Consider the following 15,849-nt stretch of genomic DNA (forward strand, 5'->3'; position numbering starts at 1 on the left):
CTAGTTACCTTAAACTGGTGAAAGCAACATTATCCAGCATTGGTTAAGTACAGGGTTAGAGCTGGAGACGAGCAGACTAATTATGTCACTGTATTCTTGCCCTCAGGCCACCACAAAGTAACAATGGCAGGAGTGTTTTCCTTTGCTGATTAGACAATGTTTAAAAGTATTTGATACAATGGGACTTCTACCTTTTTCTCCGCGGAGACACTTCTGCACAGGCTAATTTACTTTTCAATCGACAGGAAGTTTCTCTCAATATGCCTCTATTTTCTGTAATACACGAATTGCCACGGACAGGGAAGAGAAAGCTGAAGTCTGAATATGAAAGAACAAGAGAAGCTAACTTCCAAAAAATGAAAGTATCATCAGCCAGTTTTGATTGCTTCTCTGGGTACTCTGAAAACTAAAAAGGCCAAGCAAAGAACATTATAGACAGCTAATCCACTGCAACTACGGGGTTCAAAAAAAGTGTGAAAAAGCCTACTGTGCAATAAAAAACATCTTCCCTCTTTTCAAGTACCTTTCAGCAAAGTGAGTGTCATCAGAAACATAGGCAGCTTCCCCTAACCTTTCATTAAATGTAACAAACACCGAACACCAACTAAAATCTACACCTGTTCTTCATGCTGTCACCACACCACTGCAGAAAGTAGACGAGCAGATCCTGAAGCACCCAAACATTTATCCAAACAAAAAGCACATCTACAATAACAAAACCTCAGTTTTAGCTTTACTATCCGACTGTGCTTTAAAAGGCTAGAAAAAAACATGAGCTGAGCCTGTATGAAAGCACCACAAAAAATACTCTTATTATGAGGGGCAGGAAAATACTATAGTATTATAGGGAACAGTGGAAAGACTAGATCCATTTAATATGTGAGGATCCATTTCAAATGTGAGAATATATTAAGTATTGATTTTTTCTTCTGTGATGTCAATGAAAAATGGTATGAATCTTAATGAACAGTCACAATTAGGCACTGTGGCTTCACTCTCTCTTATTCTTGGTCTCCTCATCAAAAGAAAACTCATCTGCATTTTTAATTTGCAAGAATAGGTATCTGATACAATGCAATTCAAACCTAACAAGGCAGAATCTCAGCTATTTGACAAACAAAACTATTAGAAATTTAATTTTAAACAAGTTCTCATAATCCAAATACATACAGAAGGATAAGAATTTAAATTACAATGGCTGTAATAGTAAAATTTCCTGTAGAGACACACATTTGTGTCAAAGTGCTCTTTCTTTAGCTTCTTACTTAAAGCAGTTAAGTGGAACTTAAAAAACAAACAAACAAACCCCCCCAAATAAAAACCCCAAACATAATTTTTGGAATAAACAAATTCCCAATGCAGAGTTAAACTGATATATTTACAGCAATATAAAAATGTTGTTATAATAACACCAATACATTCAGGAAAAATCTCAAAGCATAAAAATCTTTGCGAAAGGATCACAAAGAAAGTTAGTAAACCCCATAAAGTAGCTGACAATGCTTTAAAGCAACTATTTAGAGCAATGAGTATTATGGCCTTCTTTCTTAACAGGATTTTGAGCTGCTTCAGAGCAAGGATGGATCATAATTCACTCTGGAGTGAAGTATATTTTGGTCTTTGTAAGAAGCTGGGGTGAGGAGCCACATTCCCTTCCTCTAACTCAGAGGCAAAATTTTTTGATCAAACCATTATCCTAATGCTTTTTGCCAAGTTCCTCATCATTCCTCATGGTAGTTGCATACAATTAACTTATGGTTTCTCAAGTCACAGTGTGCAAGCAACAGAAACCTCAGACATTTGAAATAGTGTTTCACTGTTATGGTAAAGTGAGTGAGCGTATAGGTGATTTATTCTTCTACAAAATCGAACTTCTGGAAAAGCTTTTAAATCACAAAGTTACAGCACTGTTGTATAAAAAGCAGAATATACTGTCAGTTGTAGAGAGAAAATAAAATGTACTCTGTGGCACTTCCATTTTCTCCAGAAGGAGACATCAGATAATTTCTAAGGATCCCCAAACATCCCAGGAGAGAGCTCAAAGGCTCTCAAATGTACAAGGAGAAGAGCTGGACAACCTGGGTCTCTTCAGCTCCTAAGACACAGAAGTTCACAACTAGAGGACACCAACACCAAATTACTTAGTAATCTGCATCTCTTGGCTGTAAGAAGCAGCGAGACAAGAGGACTTACTCCCATTATCATTGGTGGATCACCCTAAGGCCAAAATATATTTAGTCCACAGTAGGCTGACAAGTCTCTGAAGAGTTCCTTGTATTCCCTAGAGGTGGGTTTCCTATCTTTCCTCCCACTCTCGTGATACTGCAGTGAGATTTATGCAGAGAGGTCACAGGGTCAGGGAAGTTGGTAAGGAGATTGCTTTGGAGCAGCCCAGGAGTTTTCAGTTGTGATCATGTGGAGACCTATAGGACCATTCCTAAAACAGCAAGGTCAGCAAATAGCTTTCCAAACACTTAGCTTCTGGATTTAAAATCATACATTTAACTAGTGAAACTTTCTCACAAAGTCTACTTTTGCCACATGAACAACACACTGGAGAACTGCAGGTACAACCAATATTTGTGGCAAGAAAATAAGAGGGACTCAAGTAGGAAAAAACCTCTGCGCCCCTAGGATACAAGACGATCAGTGGAACAGGAAGAAGCATTTCCAACAAGCAAAATAGCAGCTAGAATCTAAAATCTTCAAACTTGGCAGAAGAAAGCCAACAGTATTCACAAAACTGTCCTCTGTAGACTATTACCAAATCAAAGGGCATACATTTCTCCTATTACAGAACAGATTTAATAATGAAAAACCCAATACATTACCAAAAACTCTTTGCCAGGAGTTATGATAAAATTATAGAAATTAAACACAAGTGAAAACATCAATGACTTCTGCTTCATTACTCATTTAGATGGATTAGAGGACTTCCCCTCACACAAGCAACATGATATTATTGTATCACCTTTTGACTAATCCTCTGCCAGGCTATCTAAAATTATCAACTCTTTGTTTTGCAACTTTGCTTCTTATCCTTTCATCCGCTAATTAGCTTTCCAGCCTCCCATCTTCTAACAGGATCAAAATACATCAACTTCCAGGTTAGATTTTACACGTTTATTCTGACCAGTGTCCTGCAGCATGCAGCACAAGTGCTGCCTTATCATACCTCCCATTGCTCCTGACAAGCAGGATGTTCCTCCACAGGCTTAAAAGCTAAACTGGCTAAGAGTTGCTTTTGGATCCATTTTACTCTTTTAAGCAGATATTTTAAAAATTTTAAACAGTGCAAGTCTCAGATCGGACACTAAGTTGCTTCCCAGATTTTCTCACAGAGGAACTATTGTGTTTTTTCTAATCCACAGACATTAAATCAGGAAATACATGCACGAGATCCAATTTCAGAACTACTAAAGCTGGCAGGGCCCAGAAATGCAATCCGTACTGACTGGCTGAAACTGGAAAAGGTCATCTCCATAGCTCACTACATGGTAAACACGGAGAACATCCAAACTCCAACCACAACCCTTACACTGATGAAAACTTAAAAACCTCAGAACATTCCCCTACAACATGATGCAAACCATAATAAGTGCAAAAACACCCTCTCCCTCTAACCGCTATAAGAAGGCAAAGGGAAAAAATAAACGTAACGTACTCACTGCCTACTGCTCTAAAGGAGAAAAAATAAGTGACACCAACGCCTTGCAGCAAAGCGTGTTTACTTCCCTGAGGAAATAAAAAATAATGAGTAGAAGTGCAACACAAAGCAGGCATGAACAGAGGAGAGAAATGTAAGGAAGCATAGGAGTTTTGCTATCCACTGAAAGGGACAGGGAACAGCAATCAGAATATCCTGATTACTCTCACCCCGGTCACCTCGCAAGCAGAAATACCAGCAGGCAGCTACTTGTCTGACAGTGACAGCTGGCTCAAGTACCAAAGTGTCCCTATTTTTATTAGCAGATAGTAGCCAAAAGTTTAGTTTGGGTTCACAAGAAATTAACACGAATTCTTCAGTCCATATTCCACACACAGTTTGCTGAAAGAACCAGCAATCTTAGCATACACATTTTATTTGAAAACGGAGAAAGACAGTAAATCCTATGCTGAGGAAGACTGTTAGCAAGAATACACATCTTTTTCTACCACAACTGGTCAAACTATTAGAAATACATGTTACTGTTTGCTCAACATCTCTGTGCTAGGTTCTTACAATCAGAACTGAAGACTGAAATTCTCTTGCTATTCTTTCCCTAAGACAGTGAAACATTTCATGATTAAAATTTCTGAAAATGCAACAAACGGATCATTAAAAGCAATTCCAGAGCAAACACATTTTATAAACACTGAAGTGACAGAAGGCTTTTAACTGTAAAGAAAACTACTGGTATAAATGTGCTAGTATCAGGTATTTCCCTCATTTATCTATGGCCTAAACGTGCTTAATTTATCCTTAATTTATGTAATGACAAACAATGCCAGTTCTTCACCAAAACACATCTACTGACCCAAATTTCACATTTCACACAGGTAAAGGCTAAATGAAAAATGAAAACTAATGATAAAGAAGTGAAGAGCTGGAAAATGCAAGGTATGTTGTAAATAGAAGCACTGCAGAATTTGTGAATCTAACAGCAGCACTAAGCAATTACTGAAGAAAGCCATTGCAAAGAAACTGGGAAATGACTGTTAATTGTTATTACTGCACAAAGCAGACAATATCTATGTATAAAAAGATTTCTATAAAAATAAACACAATAATGGCAATAAGTGACTAAAAGAGACTTTGCATCCAAGCATTCTGCAGAAAATGGAGAATAAAGTAACCAAACCATTAAGCAGACTATTAATAAACTCATTCAAGTCAATAACTAAGCTTCTTAGACTTATTCTATGATCTCCAGTTCATACTGCTTAATTGTAAATCCAATCTCATCTGTGAGCAGAAATACACTAGCTTTACTGGAGGGAAAAAGAAGAAAAAAAACCACTCAAAAAACCAAGAGAACAAACCCCATTTGAACATATTTTCAAATTAGTAATTCTATGGCAGTCCTTCAATTCCTTCCATCATTCTGGCTGCAGCTATTCATCCCATTGTTCTAGATGCAGCTATCTCTAGATATGATATTTATTATGCATTATTTCTGCAAAAAATTAATTTCTAACTTCTTACTTGCCATGACAGGGGGCAGATCTAAGGTAAAATGTGCTACCTCAGAGCTACACAAAATTCTCTCCTCAAGCTTCCTCCTCTGAAGTCATCCTCCAACATCAAGTTTTAATGATGAAATATGCATCACCAAGCAAAGCCGTGACACACACTCCACCTAAATATTTCATTGGACTATTCAGTCACACAAACTCTGGCAGATTAAGCTTTGTCAAGATTTTTATTTCCAAACATTTGAACATTTTATTTAAGTGCAAGTGTAGATCTCTAGCTAAATTTGCAGGTATCCAGAAACTGCAGTAATACATTAATTCAAAAGTTTGCCTAATCAAGAGACACTGACTGGTTAATCACTACATTTTTTTTTTTCCAGGACTTCCATATTACAGGATTGAAGTGATTCCCTTTAAGCATCCCAAAAGCATTTTGCCAACTAGCACTGAAACTTCTGAGCTAATTCCCGACACAGATATAGTTTTACCTAGAATGAGGTATTCACAAAACGTTTACATGCAATACAGCCAAACAACATAAATGTATAATGACCTCACCTACTCTCTGCAAAGACAGATGACCTGCACCTTACTGCCCCAAAACCTCAGAGCAGAAAATCCAACACCCAGCTAACACCTCTCCGGGCTTCCTTCCCCCATCCCCAGCCTCAACTTTTTGCAGGGCCATTTCTTCGCTGCAGAATCGTCTAGTTACACCTGCAACTCGGTTAAACTCAGGTGAAAAGTCACCTCTGCAAACACCTCCCCCGAGGTACATCCACCTAGCAGACCCTGCATTAACCGTGGATCTTGCAGTAAAACTGGAGCTTAACTTTTAACTCGGGGCCTTGGGTAATGCAGCAGATGAGAGATTCACCCACATCTCAACAGCGTGCATTCCAAGGAATCTGTACCATCAGAGTCACCACAGGGGAGGAGGGCACATTGCTGAGCAACTTCGGTGAGGACAAACTAACTACAAAGCTGCTTGAACTTGTGCATGTATTTAATTACCCTGCGAATCAAAGCTATCACCTCTACAACACTTGTAGCGGGAACTAATGTCCAAAATCCATTCACATGGATAGCGGCATTACTGGAAAACACTAGGCAAAACAGACCCTTCAAATACAGAGCTGTACAGCCCCTAAAGACCTAGTCACTACTTTGCAAGAAGAGTCACAGTTTTCTGCAGAGGTTGTAAACGTGACACTGAACTCTAGCAACTCGTGATTAAAACTAGCAATTCATGGATTGCAAAAAAAAAAAAAAAAAGTTAACTTTACAAAGAGATATCTTAACAAATGTTCACAAGGTTAGTGAAATGTTACCATGGACAAACCAAGTACTGTTTACAGCAGCAAGCAGCTCTGCTTTAGCTAGGAAAACACTTTGTTGAGACTTCGCTTTAGTCAACAAGCCTCAGCTGTATGCTGTAGTAGATCCTCCTACATGCACTTCAGCAAGCAGATCTCAGCTTCAAAGATACCACGCTGCAAGCAGCGCTTATCCACAGCCAGCCAAGCGTCTCCAGAAACAAACATTCCCTCATTTTGCTACAAACAGCTGGGGAAACTTTTTTTTTTCCCGCCTGGGACACACCTCTGAACACGGTCACTCTTCCCACCCGCCCATCGCATCCACACACATTTCCACCAGCATCTCGCTCCACTCATGCAGCGCGCTTTGCTGTCGGCTCTGTCCCCACACTAGAGCACTTCTTCTCCCCCCATCCACGCAAGGGCCCCTCGGGGTGTTCCCGCCGCTGCCCGCCCAGCCGGCCCGGGTGCTGGGGCGGCTCTGCCGGGCTCTGCCGGGCCCTGCGCGGGCCGGAGGGGCGGCGGGGGGCAGCGGGGCGCAGCCGCGGCGAGCGGCGGCCGCACGTGAGGCGAGGAGGGGGCGGCGCTCGCCCGGCCGTGCCCCGGGACAGGACGGGCGCTCGCCGGGGTCGGGGCGGGAGCAGCGGCCGCTCCGCCGCCGCCGGGGCAGCGCCCTTGAGCCGCCGCCGCTCGGGGCCCCTCCCGCCGGCCCGGCCCCCCCGGCCCTCCCCCGCCCCGCGGCACCGCGGCCCGGCGCCAGAGGCCCCTCGGAGGCGGCGCGAGGGTTGGCAGGGCGGGAAGGGCTCTGAGGGGAGCGCCGCGGCGGGAGCGGGCAGCGGGGATGGGGGTAGGCGGGGGGCCCGTCCCGCACTCACCGCCGAGGCGCCGCCGCGGTGCGCTGAGCCCCCGTTCTTCTCGGTGCCGGGGGCGGCTCCGCCCGCCCGGGAAGCGCCAACCCCGGGAAGCAAAAGGCGAAGAAGCTGCGAAAAGCGTCTCCCCCCCCTCCGCCGGCCCCGCCAAAAAAACACCACCGGGGGGGGAAAAAAAAAACCCAAAACCAAACTTTCCTCGCCGCCGTCTCTCCCTCCCCCGAGGAGCACGAACCCAAACACACCGGGACACGCCTCCGCGCCGCCCCTCGCACCGCCCATTGGACGGCGCCCCGCCGACCCTCACTCGGATTGGCCGCCCTGCCTGCTCGTCTTCTCCCTCCGCTCCCCTTTCCGCCCCTTCACGCTGCCCATTGGGGAGAGTCTCGGGCATCTCTCCGCCCATTAGCCACGGCCCACGTCAATCACAGCAAAGCACCGCCCCTCAGCTCTTTTGATTGGGTTGCGCGTCACTACGCGCTCACTGATTGGCTGTCTTTGCTGGCTGTCACCGCTTAGCGTTGCCCCCCCTCACATCCCTCACTGGCTCCCGCCCTTCTTCCTCTGCCAGTTGGCTGCGAGATTTGCCCCTTAAATGGGGCACTCCTCGCCCGCCTCTCCTCTTCCCGCCCTTCCGCCCTACGGATTGGGCCGTGGGTCGCACGCTCCGGCTCCATTGGCGAAGGAACGTGCCCGTTACACCGTAACGGCGCGGAGACCCGCCCACCGAGCCGCGCTCCTCGGCGGCCCCGGGACCCTCGTCAGCCGAGGCGAGGTTACGTCAGCGTGCGCACTCATTAGCCGGCCGCTCGGGCGGGGCGCCGTGACAGGCACAGGCCGGAGCGGGTAAGGCCGCGGCACGGCCGCTCAGCGGCGCCCCGCCGCGGCACCGCCGCCACACTGCCCGCCGCCCCAGCGACAGCTGCGCTTCGCCCCGCCCCCCCGCGTGCACGCGGGACAGCTATTGGGCAGGGGAGGTGTCAGTCGTGCAGCTCGCGAAGCTCATTGGCCGAATGCCGACGCCTGCGCAGCCAACCGGCGGCCGCCCCCTGATGTCACCCGCCGGATGACACAGCAACCGCAGGCTGGGGGCGGGGAAAGGCAGGCGCGTACCTGTGATTGGTTGATTTCCCTGTCAATCTCCCCGGAGGGCGGAGAGCGGGCGGGGCGATGGCGCGTGCCCGCCGCGCCCCACGTGTCCCGGGCAGCGGCGCACGTGACGGGGAGCGGGCAGCGGGAAAGCGTGTGGGGAAGGGATTTGCGGGGAGCACAGCGTCATTCCCCATGGAACCGCTCCAGACACACCCTGAGCTCCGCTAGCGCCGCGGCGGGCCGGGCCGGGAGCAGCGCTGCGGGGCGGGCGGCGGGAGGCTGGGGCAGGAGCGGCCCGGGGCGCTTTCCGCGGCGGTGTGAAGCCCGGGAGGAGCTGCGGCTGGAAACGTTCCATCTGCAGAGCCGGGATGGCGCAGCGCTGCTGGAGCTCAGGGAGGGAAGGGCGAAAATGGGAGCTGTGTAAGCACAACCTGCGTGGCAGGATCAGCAGAGCAGGGCCGGAGGAGCAATTGCGTCCCAAAAGTGACAGAGAAAGCACTGAGGGGAATAGAGGGATAACAGAAGCACGTGGGGGATAAACGGGGAACAAGAGGTTATCCTCGCTGGTACCCATTTTCTGTGCTCGTTCTCATTTCCCTCACTCTGCAGTGTATTTGAAGGCTGCTGTTCATTGATGGATGTCACTATCAGAGCTCACCCAGGGCTGCACGCCAGTGCAATGCTCCCATGGGATCTCCTCCCGAGAACCCTGTGACAGCCCGATCGGTGGAGCAGCTCAAAGCACCGTTCTGGTGCTGGAGAGAGACTCTGGAGCTGTGATGTGTCTGTCACGTCAGTGAGCAGGTCTGTGGGTGCTCGGTGACAACATGCTCTGTGCTGGCAGAGCCACAGAGCCCTGCACAGGCTGGTCACCAGCAGCAGGGACAGCTGCCAGCACAGCGAAGCCACAGACCAGCACACAAGATCCATGCAAACTCAGGCTACACGAGCAGGGAATATTTTGATGGCTTCTCCATTCAGTAATGGTTATTGATTTTTACATTGATTGGTGGGGAAAGAGCCCCATTAATATGAATAAGACTTCATACTGGATGTGTCCATACTAGTTACTGTAGTGCTGCAAGGAATACAAAAGGCTCTGTATAAATCAATAGGAATTAGCAGTATAACTTTTGGATGCAATTTACCTCTCTTTGTCATTGTTTATTCGGTGTGTGGGAACTGTCTGTATCCTGTCGATACTGACATTTATTTTTCATGTTGTGAGCAGAAATCACTAATACATCAAGAATACAGGTTGCAGACTTTGGAAGAGAAGGATCTGTCCAAGATGCTGACCTGGGCTTTGCCTTAAGTAAAAAAATAATAAAATCATTTCCCTCTTTAAATTCTCTTTCCCCTTACTGGTATTCTTTTGTGAGCATTCCTTCCTATGTTTTGCTCAGGGTTTTGGTGTGCTTGTAGCAGATGAAGGAATATGATTTATTTTGCGTAAGCCTAGGAAACAAGAGATTTCCATTTCAGAGGAGCAAAAGATACCACTCTCCATTGTCCCTGTAGTTTCACACTACAAAACAAATTTGAACTGTAGAAAGCAAGCAGATTTTGTTGGTTTGTCTGAAGTTTTAATGGATGATCCAGGAGTTCCCACCCAGGTTCACCTGTGGATTTGGAAGGAATCACAGCTCCCAGAGTAGTTTCTGGTTCTCATAAAGTCCAAATGCTTAGGAACAAAATAGTTCTTCCTGGTTTTTTCATACCTCCCCCACTGCCAATCCGATCCAAAAACGGGACCAAGTTGGACAGTGAAATTGCATTTCTCCATCCACTGGATGTCAGTATTACACTGCCACTGGTGGTGCCTTTCCAAGTGCTGGGATAGGTTGGATTTCTTTGGGGTAAAGTCTCTCCTCTCTGATAGAGAAGTGATGTGGAAAAAAACATTATAACTTCGGGGAATGGTCTTGCTGCAGTCTGAGTGCCCTTTGGCTCCTCCAGGAGCAGCCTGGGAGCCTGCCTGCAGACATCCCAAATATCAAACCTCACACAGATTGTAGCCAGAGAGACAGACTTCAGTGCTGGGGTCAATTCCACAGCCTTTTGTCTCTTACATTATGAAAATACATGACCTCTTCTTTTTTAAAATTAAGCTTACTTGTTGTAAATACTGCATCTGACAGGGATATAGCCTAGAAAAACCCTGCATGAAGGGACTTCTCTAAACAAAGAGTGCTGCAGCCTGGGACAAGTCTGAATGCAGGAATGAGAGAGGACGAATTTAGAAACAGCTTTGATATTTGGGATTTGGAGTCAGGGTTTTTGAGATCTGACACTGGTTTATTATTTCCAAAAGTGCCGTGACATGATTTTTTATAGGCTTGCTAGGTTTTTAAAACAATGTCCCTGAATTAACTCAGGATAGTCAGTCATTAAAAACTACTGATATTTAAAAAAAAGGTCTTTGCTAACCCTGCCTTTTTTCTGCTTCAGACGCCCTAAGCAGCATCTGTCTCGTGAACATAGAAATGAACCAACTACTTACCTGCCTAGTCATTAAGAGAAAGGTTACTTTTTTGGAAAGCCACAGTCAGCTGTGTGCTGATGCTGTTTATGGTGCTCTGTGTTTAAGTGTTTTCACATGAAATGTGTTATTTAACATATGATATAATGCTGTACTTCATCTGTGTCTAAAATGCAGGCAGCACTGGAAAAGAATATTGGCGTTGTTTAAAAGATGATTCATAAAAACGTAATAAAATAATTGATGTACTCTTGTTATATATAAACACAGGCTGATTAGATTATTTTCTTACTTACATCCTTTCCCTGGAAACTGCTTTTTAATCCATCCTTTTCCTAGAAGACTTCAGGGAAGTTTCAGCAGGTATATGGCATCAGTGTATGAGGGGAATAAAACATAAATATTTACAAACATTTTGATCATATTTAAATACCAATTATCCTTATTTAAAAGTATTTATCCTAATAATTACTGTCAGCAGACACCTGCTAAGGATTCAGCATTTCCTATTTCCTTCAGTTGAGTGGTGAGAACTTTTCTCAGCCATTCTTGTGCATCCTTCACAGGGATGCTTGTTCCTTTTCAGGGAACAAGCTAAAAGAGAGGAAGTAATACTTCATATGGCTGGGAGCTGTAAAAATGGGGATAGAAAAAAGTAATTTGTGTTTAAAATAGAGAAGAGCAGATTTCAACACAGTTTTTTTTTTCCTTTCTAAGCCACTCATAACAGCGAAGAAGAAACACAAAAGAGCAATTTAAGGAAAAAGAAAGTAATGAATACTAGAATTAAATTAAATAGCAAGAGGAAATTAGGGAGACGTCAGATGTAATTTTCAAAATTGTATGTTGGTCATGTGATTAGTGCTAACATTCCTGCTTTACAAAAAAACTGTAAAAATATCTTTAATGACTGTTATTGCTCAGGACTTGAGCTTTAAGTCCCAGTCAGACACCTCCACATCTATAACTGTTCTTAATATAGTAGGCTTATTTTGACATCACCTATTTTTATGTGTCATACCCAGGAAAGACATGCAGTTGCAATAGAAACAAGCAGTTTATGCATGTCTTGGGCAAAGTGCTTAGCAGAAGTTTCAATTTGTTGTGCTGTCATGCTCACATAATATTGTTGGAAGGAAAAGGGAGAAAGAATTTTGTCAGCCCACAGCTAAAGGGAAAAAATTGCTAATATGAATGCAGTGGTTTTAAATAGAGAATAATATATAATACTACTTTGTTTTGTTTTTCCTGGAGGCAAAATTAAAACAATGCTTCATTAACATTATTTGAAGCTATTTTAAATACAGCTATTTTCAGCAAAACAATGCTAACACACAGAGGTTTCTTAATGAAAAAAGACAATTAGGAAAATATTTTGGAAAAATATTGTAGTCTTCTACGCAGTCTCTTTTTGCCAATTTCTTTCACTATGTTTAGTCCTGAAAGTGAACCAGCATGCATATAAGAGTTATCAGCTAGCAGTTCTGCTGAGGCTAGAAGCCATGCAGCTCTTCAGACAAGATTTTAATTAACTTTTAACACTCCCATTCCACCAGCTTGGTTGGAGCTATGATACTCAACACCAGTAGCAGCCTGTGCAAACTGTTTGAGTCACCTTTAGCTGAATCTAAATGGAAACTGAGGTATAAGTAGGTGAAAGCAATTACAGCATTTTATTGTAACAGGACCACCTTCATCATCAGGACAGCATTAGAATTTTACAGCTAGATGTGAGGTAACTGCTACAGGCACTTTCTTCCTTTAATCTCCAAGGTTCAGATCTACCTTGGAGTTTCTATTTCTCCCAAGTTAGCCAGTATCCTGTGTAGTACTCATTTATGCACCAATTTATGTCACCCAGCTCCATCCCAACAGAAAAATCAGGTTCTGATGAAAAAAGAGGGCTAGGCACATTCCTGCCAGTTCCTTCCCTATGCCACAGGAGCTATGATATATATGCCCTTGCTCTTGCAAAAGGGAAATATCACCCATGGGTGATCAATACTGATGTTGGGGAAAGCTCCCACCCATCCTTCTATAGCAAATTCTTATTAGGACAGCAAGAACATGTGATTATTTTTTTTTCTTAAATTATTATTATTATTTTCTGGGAGTTGTATCTGTGTAGTAATTTAAGATGGCAGCTTTCCAAGGCTTTGCTGTGGCTCTAAATTAATTGAGTGTGCTGTTTAATTTTTTAACTAGAGCTTTTTCCTCATATTCAAAAAGGCTCCCGTTGTCCTTTATTATTAATGAGATCATAGCAAGCAGAATGGCTGCCATTCCTCCTTAGTCTGGAAGTGAAACTGTCCGTAGCAGAAAAGCACAGTGCTGCCTGCACTTGTCAGCAGCACTGAAAGCAATACCATCGACAAAGCATCTGCCTTTCTTTGCTCTAGTGAGCTGGACACAGACAGTGAGCAGGAATAATGCTCTGCCAGAAAAAACAGATGAGGAAACAAGGATGGCACCTGCAGAACGGGGGGCAGACTGAGGAGTTACTGTGGAGTGTGCAAAATGCAGGGCAGAAAACCTGAGGGGGATAAAGAAGTTTCCTTTTCTAATGTGTGGGAAATTGTGCCTCCTCCAGGCAGCCCAGGTGAAAAAGAAAAAAAGCCAAAAAAGCAAACCGCAGAAGTTGCTATCAGTTTTGATTAGGAATTTAAAGACAGATTATGACTACTTGTACTCTCATACACTCTGGAATGCAGTTGTATTATTCCCCCTTCGTGGGCTTCCTTCCCAAAGTTTCCAAAACGGGTTTTTCATGGAGAAGCATACACTTATATTTTTATACAAACCAAAACAACAATAAAGCTCACCAGAAACCCCATGCATATCTGAGTTTTAACTGGACAGCTCACTGGTACTTGCAAAGGGGCCACAGTCCAGGCTGGTAGGACCCAAGGGCAGAAAGTGAGAAAATTCTGGGCAGAAAGTGAGAAAATTCTGGACAGAAGCATCATCAGTAGGAAGAGGAAAAAAACAGCTGAAAGACTGCATAAAACTGAGTTCCATTAAAAAATGCAGTTACTGAAAATCTCAGTGCAAGGCAGCATGAAGGTGGCAGTGGGAAAAACGTGGGGAAGCTCTTTGGGAGGTTTGCTGGACCGTGGGCCAGCACTGCACACAGAAAGGCGTGTCCTGGCCGCACACGGAGCTCCCAGGCGCTGCACTCTTCTCCTTGCCCCATCAGCTGCTGGCAGAGCTGGCCAAGAGCCTGCAGAGAGCTGCCTGGAGAGGCAGAAGGGAGCTGGTGACAGCATGGGCTGTGAGTACAGCAGGAAGAGCTGGGATGCAGAGTGGCCCTGGGTCACCCTGTGTGAGGTGCTGTGAGCCCTCAGGAGGTTGCAGGAGCTGTTCCCATGACTTGGCCTCCAGCAGCTTGGGAACAAAGAGCAGCCACGCTGGGTGAGCCAAGCTCTTTTTTCTTTACTCCTCAAACCTGATTACTTGCAAACCCCGTGACTCAGTGTCCCAGCTCTGCTTCTGCAACAGTTAGCAGCAAAGTCAATCCAGGTGTGTGAGTAGAGCTTGCTGTGTCACCTGCTCAATGGAAATCTGCCAGAAGCTTCCCTGTGGCTGCCACGGGATCAGCTGCTGGGAGCTCAAGGTGGGGCTGTGTGGGCAAATCCCTCAGGACCACACCTGGGAACAAGTACAAGACCTTTTGGTACTGGGAGATGATCTTTATGGAGACACTCCAAAACTGTGTTAAGGCACCACTGCAGAAAGAAGACCCATTTGCTCAGGAGCTGCAACAGTATTTGGTCCACTGTGATATTTTCTTTTCCCATGAGGAAGGAAAGACGATTGAAATTTCATCAAACACAAATGGCCCTTCTAAAAACAACAGGTTCTCTCTTCCTCACTTCAGAAAAAGCCAGGGCTTTTCTCCTAGTCCTTTCCTAAAGACACTCTTGGATTGGTAGAGGAAAGTAAACATTATCTTGAACCTTTCTTTTTTTTCCTGAAAGAGAGCAAAATGTCCTCTCTTTTTATGACTGCTGTTCTGGATTCAAGAACCTTGCTGAAAAGAAAGTGTGTTCCTTCTAAAGAGCCATCAGCAGCTCAGTTCTAGTCTGTTTGCTTGGTCATCTGCTTGGACCACACTTGATTTCTGCTGCTGGATTGCTTATTGTCACTGAGGATCTTAGAGACCCTAATCCAGGCCTGGTATCTGTTATAACCTATGGTCCTGCTTCCACAGGGTAGTGCTAACGCTCCAAGAGCATGGCAAGTACACATTTGAGCTGCTTTTCCAAGATATTCCAGACCAGAGAGGCGTTCAAAAAGACAGGGAGACTGTGTTTATTGAGGGAGTCCAACTCCTCCAGAAGACTTTCTGTTGCAGCAATTCCTTTTGCAGCAATATTCAAAGCAAACACCCTACAGCATTTCCAAGGGTGTCCTCATGTTAACAGCACTGCTGCGCATGGATAAATTCCCAATTACTTACACCAAGCACTACTTACGTGGAAGATCTTGGAACAAGATGGAACCTGCCTGGAACAACACGCTCATTTTGGCTGCAGGGTGCAGCATCTGTAGCTGGCGCCTGTGCTTGTCTGTCTCTCTCTTTGTTCTTGTGAGTCTGTCTCCTTGGATGCAAAGAGGAAGCTGTTGGTCATACTGGGCTGTCAGTGACTCCAGTTTAAATCCAGCACAACCCCATTGGATGCAGGGAAATGAATCTGGCTTTGCAGAAGCATAACTTTAGCTCTGCAGCTGAATCAACATCTTTAAACATGGTATGGAAATTAGTGAGGAACCAGTAGAGATTGTCCCAACTTTTCTTTCCAGAAAACTTTGATTTGTTGAAACACTGCATTCATAAATACAGAACAAAGGAAGTGAATATATTACAGTGTCCTCATTGTGAAAGGGCAATGGCAGGTACTTTGATAAACTA

General features: G+C 44.8%; 1 protein-coding gene and 1 long non-coding RNA gene across 5 annotated transcripts in view; one reads left to right on the plus strand and one right to left on the minus strand.

Annotated features, from left to right (window-relative positions):
• TNRC6B (trinucleotide repeat containing adaptor 6B) overlaps positions 1-7,515 on the minus strand; it is a 132,538-nt gene extending 125,023 nt beyond the window's left edge. For 3 of the 4 annotated variants that reach the window (XM_085048699.1, XM_085048695.1, XM_085048694.1), the window contains exon 1: positions 7,370-7,515. The gene's annotated coding sequence lies outside the window, so the exon portion shown is untranslated. Of the gene's footprint in view, positions 1-6,823; positions 6,842-7,369 lie in introns of those variants that run through there. The other variant, XM_085048691.1, reaches the window with a different exon arrangement.
• A 97-nt stretch (positions 7,516-7,612) lies between these two features.
• LOC146443729 (uncharacterized) lies at positions 7,613-9,804 on the plus strand. Its single transcript, XR_014849279.1, has 2 exons — positions 7,613-8,209; positions 9,065-9,804. It is a non-coding gene; the product is annotated as an uncharacterized LOC146443729 (long non-coding RNA).
• The last annotated feature ends 6,045 nt before the right edge of the window (positions 9,805-15,849 follow it).

This window comes from Lichenostomus cassidix, chromosome 1Aa (assembly GCF_008360975.1).
Source record: "Lichenostomus cassidix isolate B80296 chromosome 1Aa, HeHo_3.0, whole genome shotgun sequence".
NCBI lineage: Eukaryota > Metazoa > Chordata > Aves > Passeriformes > Meliphagidae > Lichenostomus > Lichenostomus cassidix.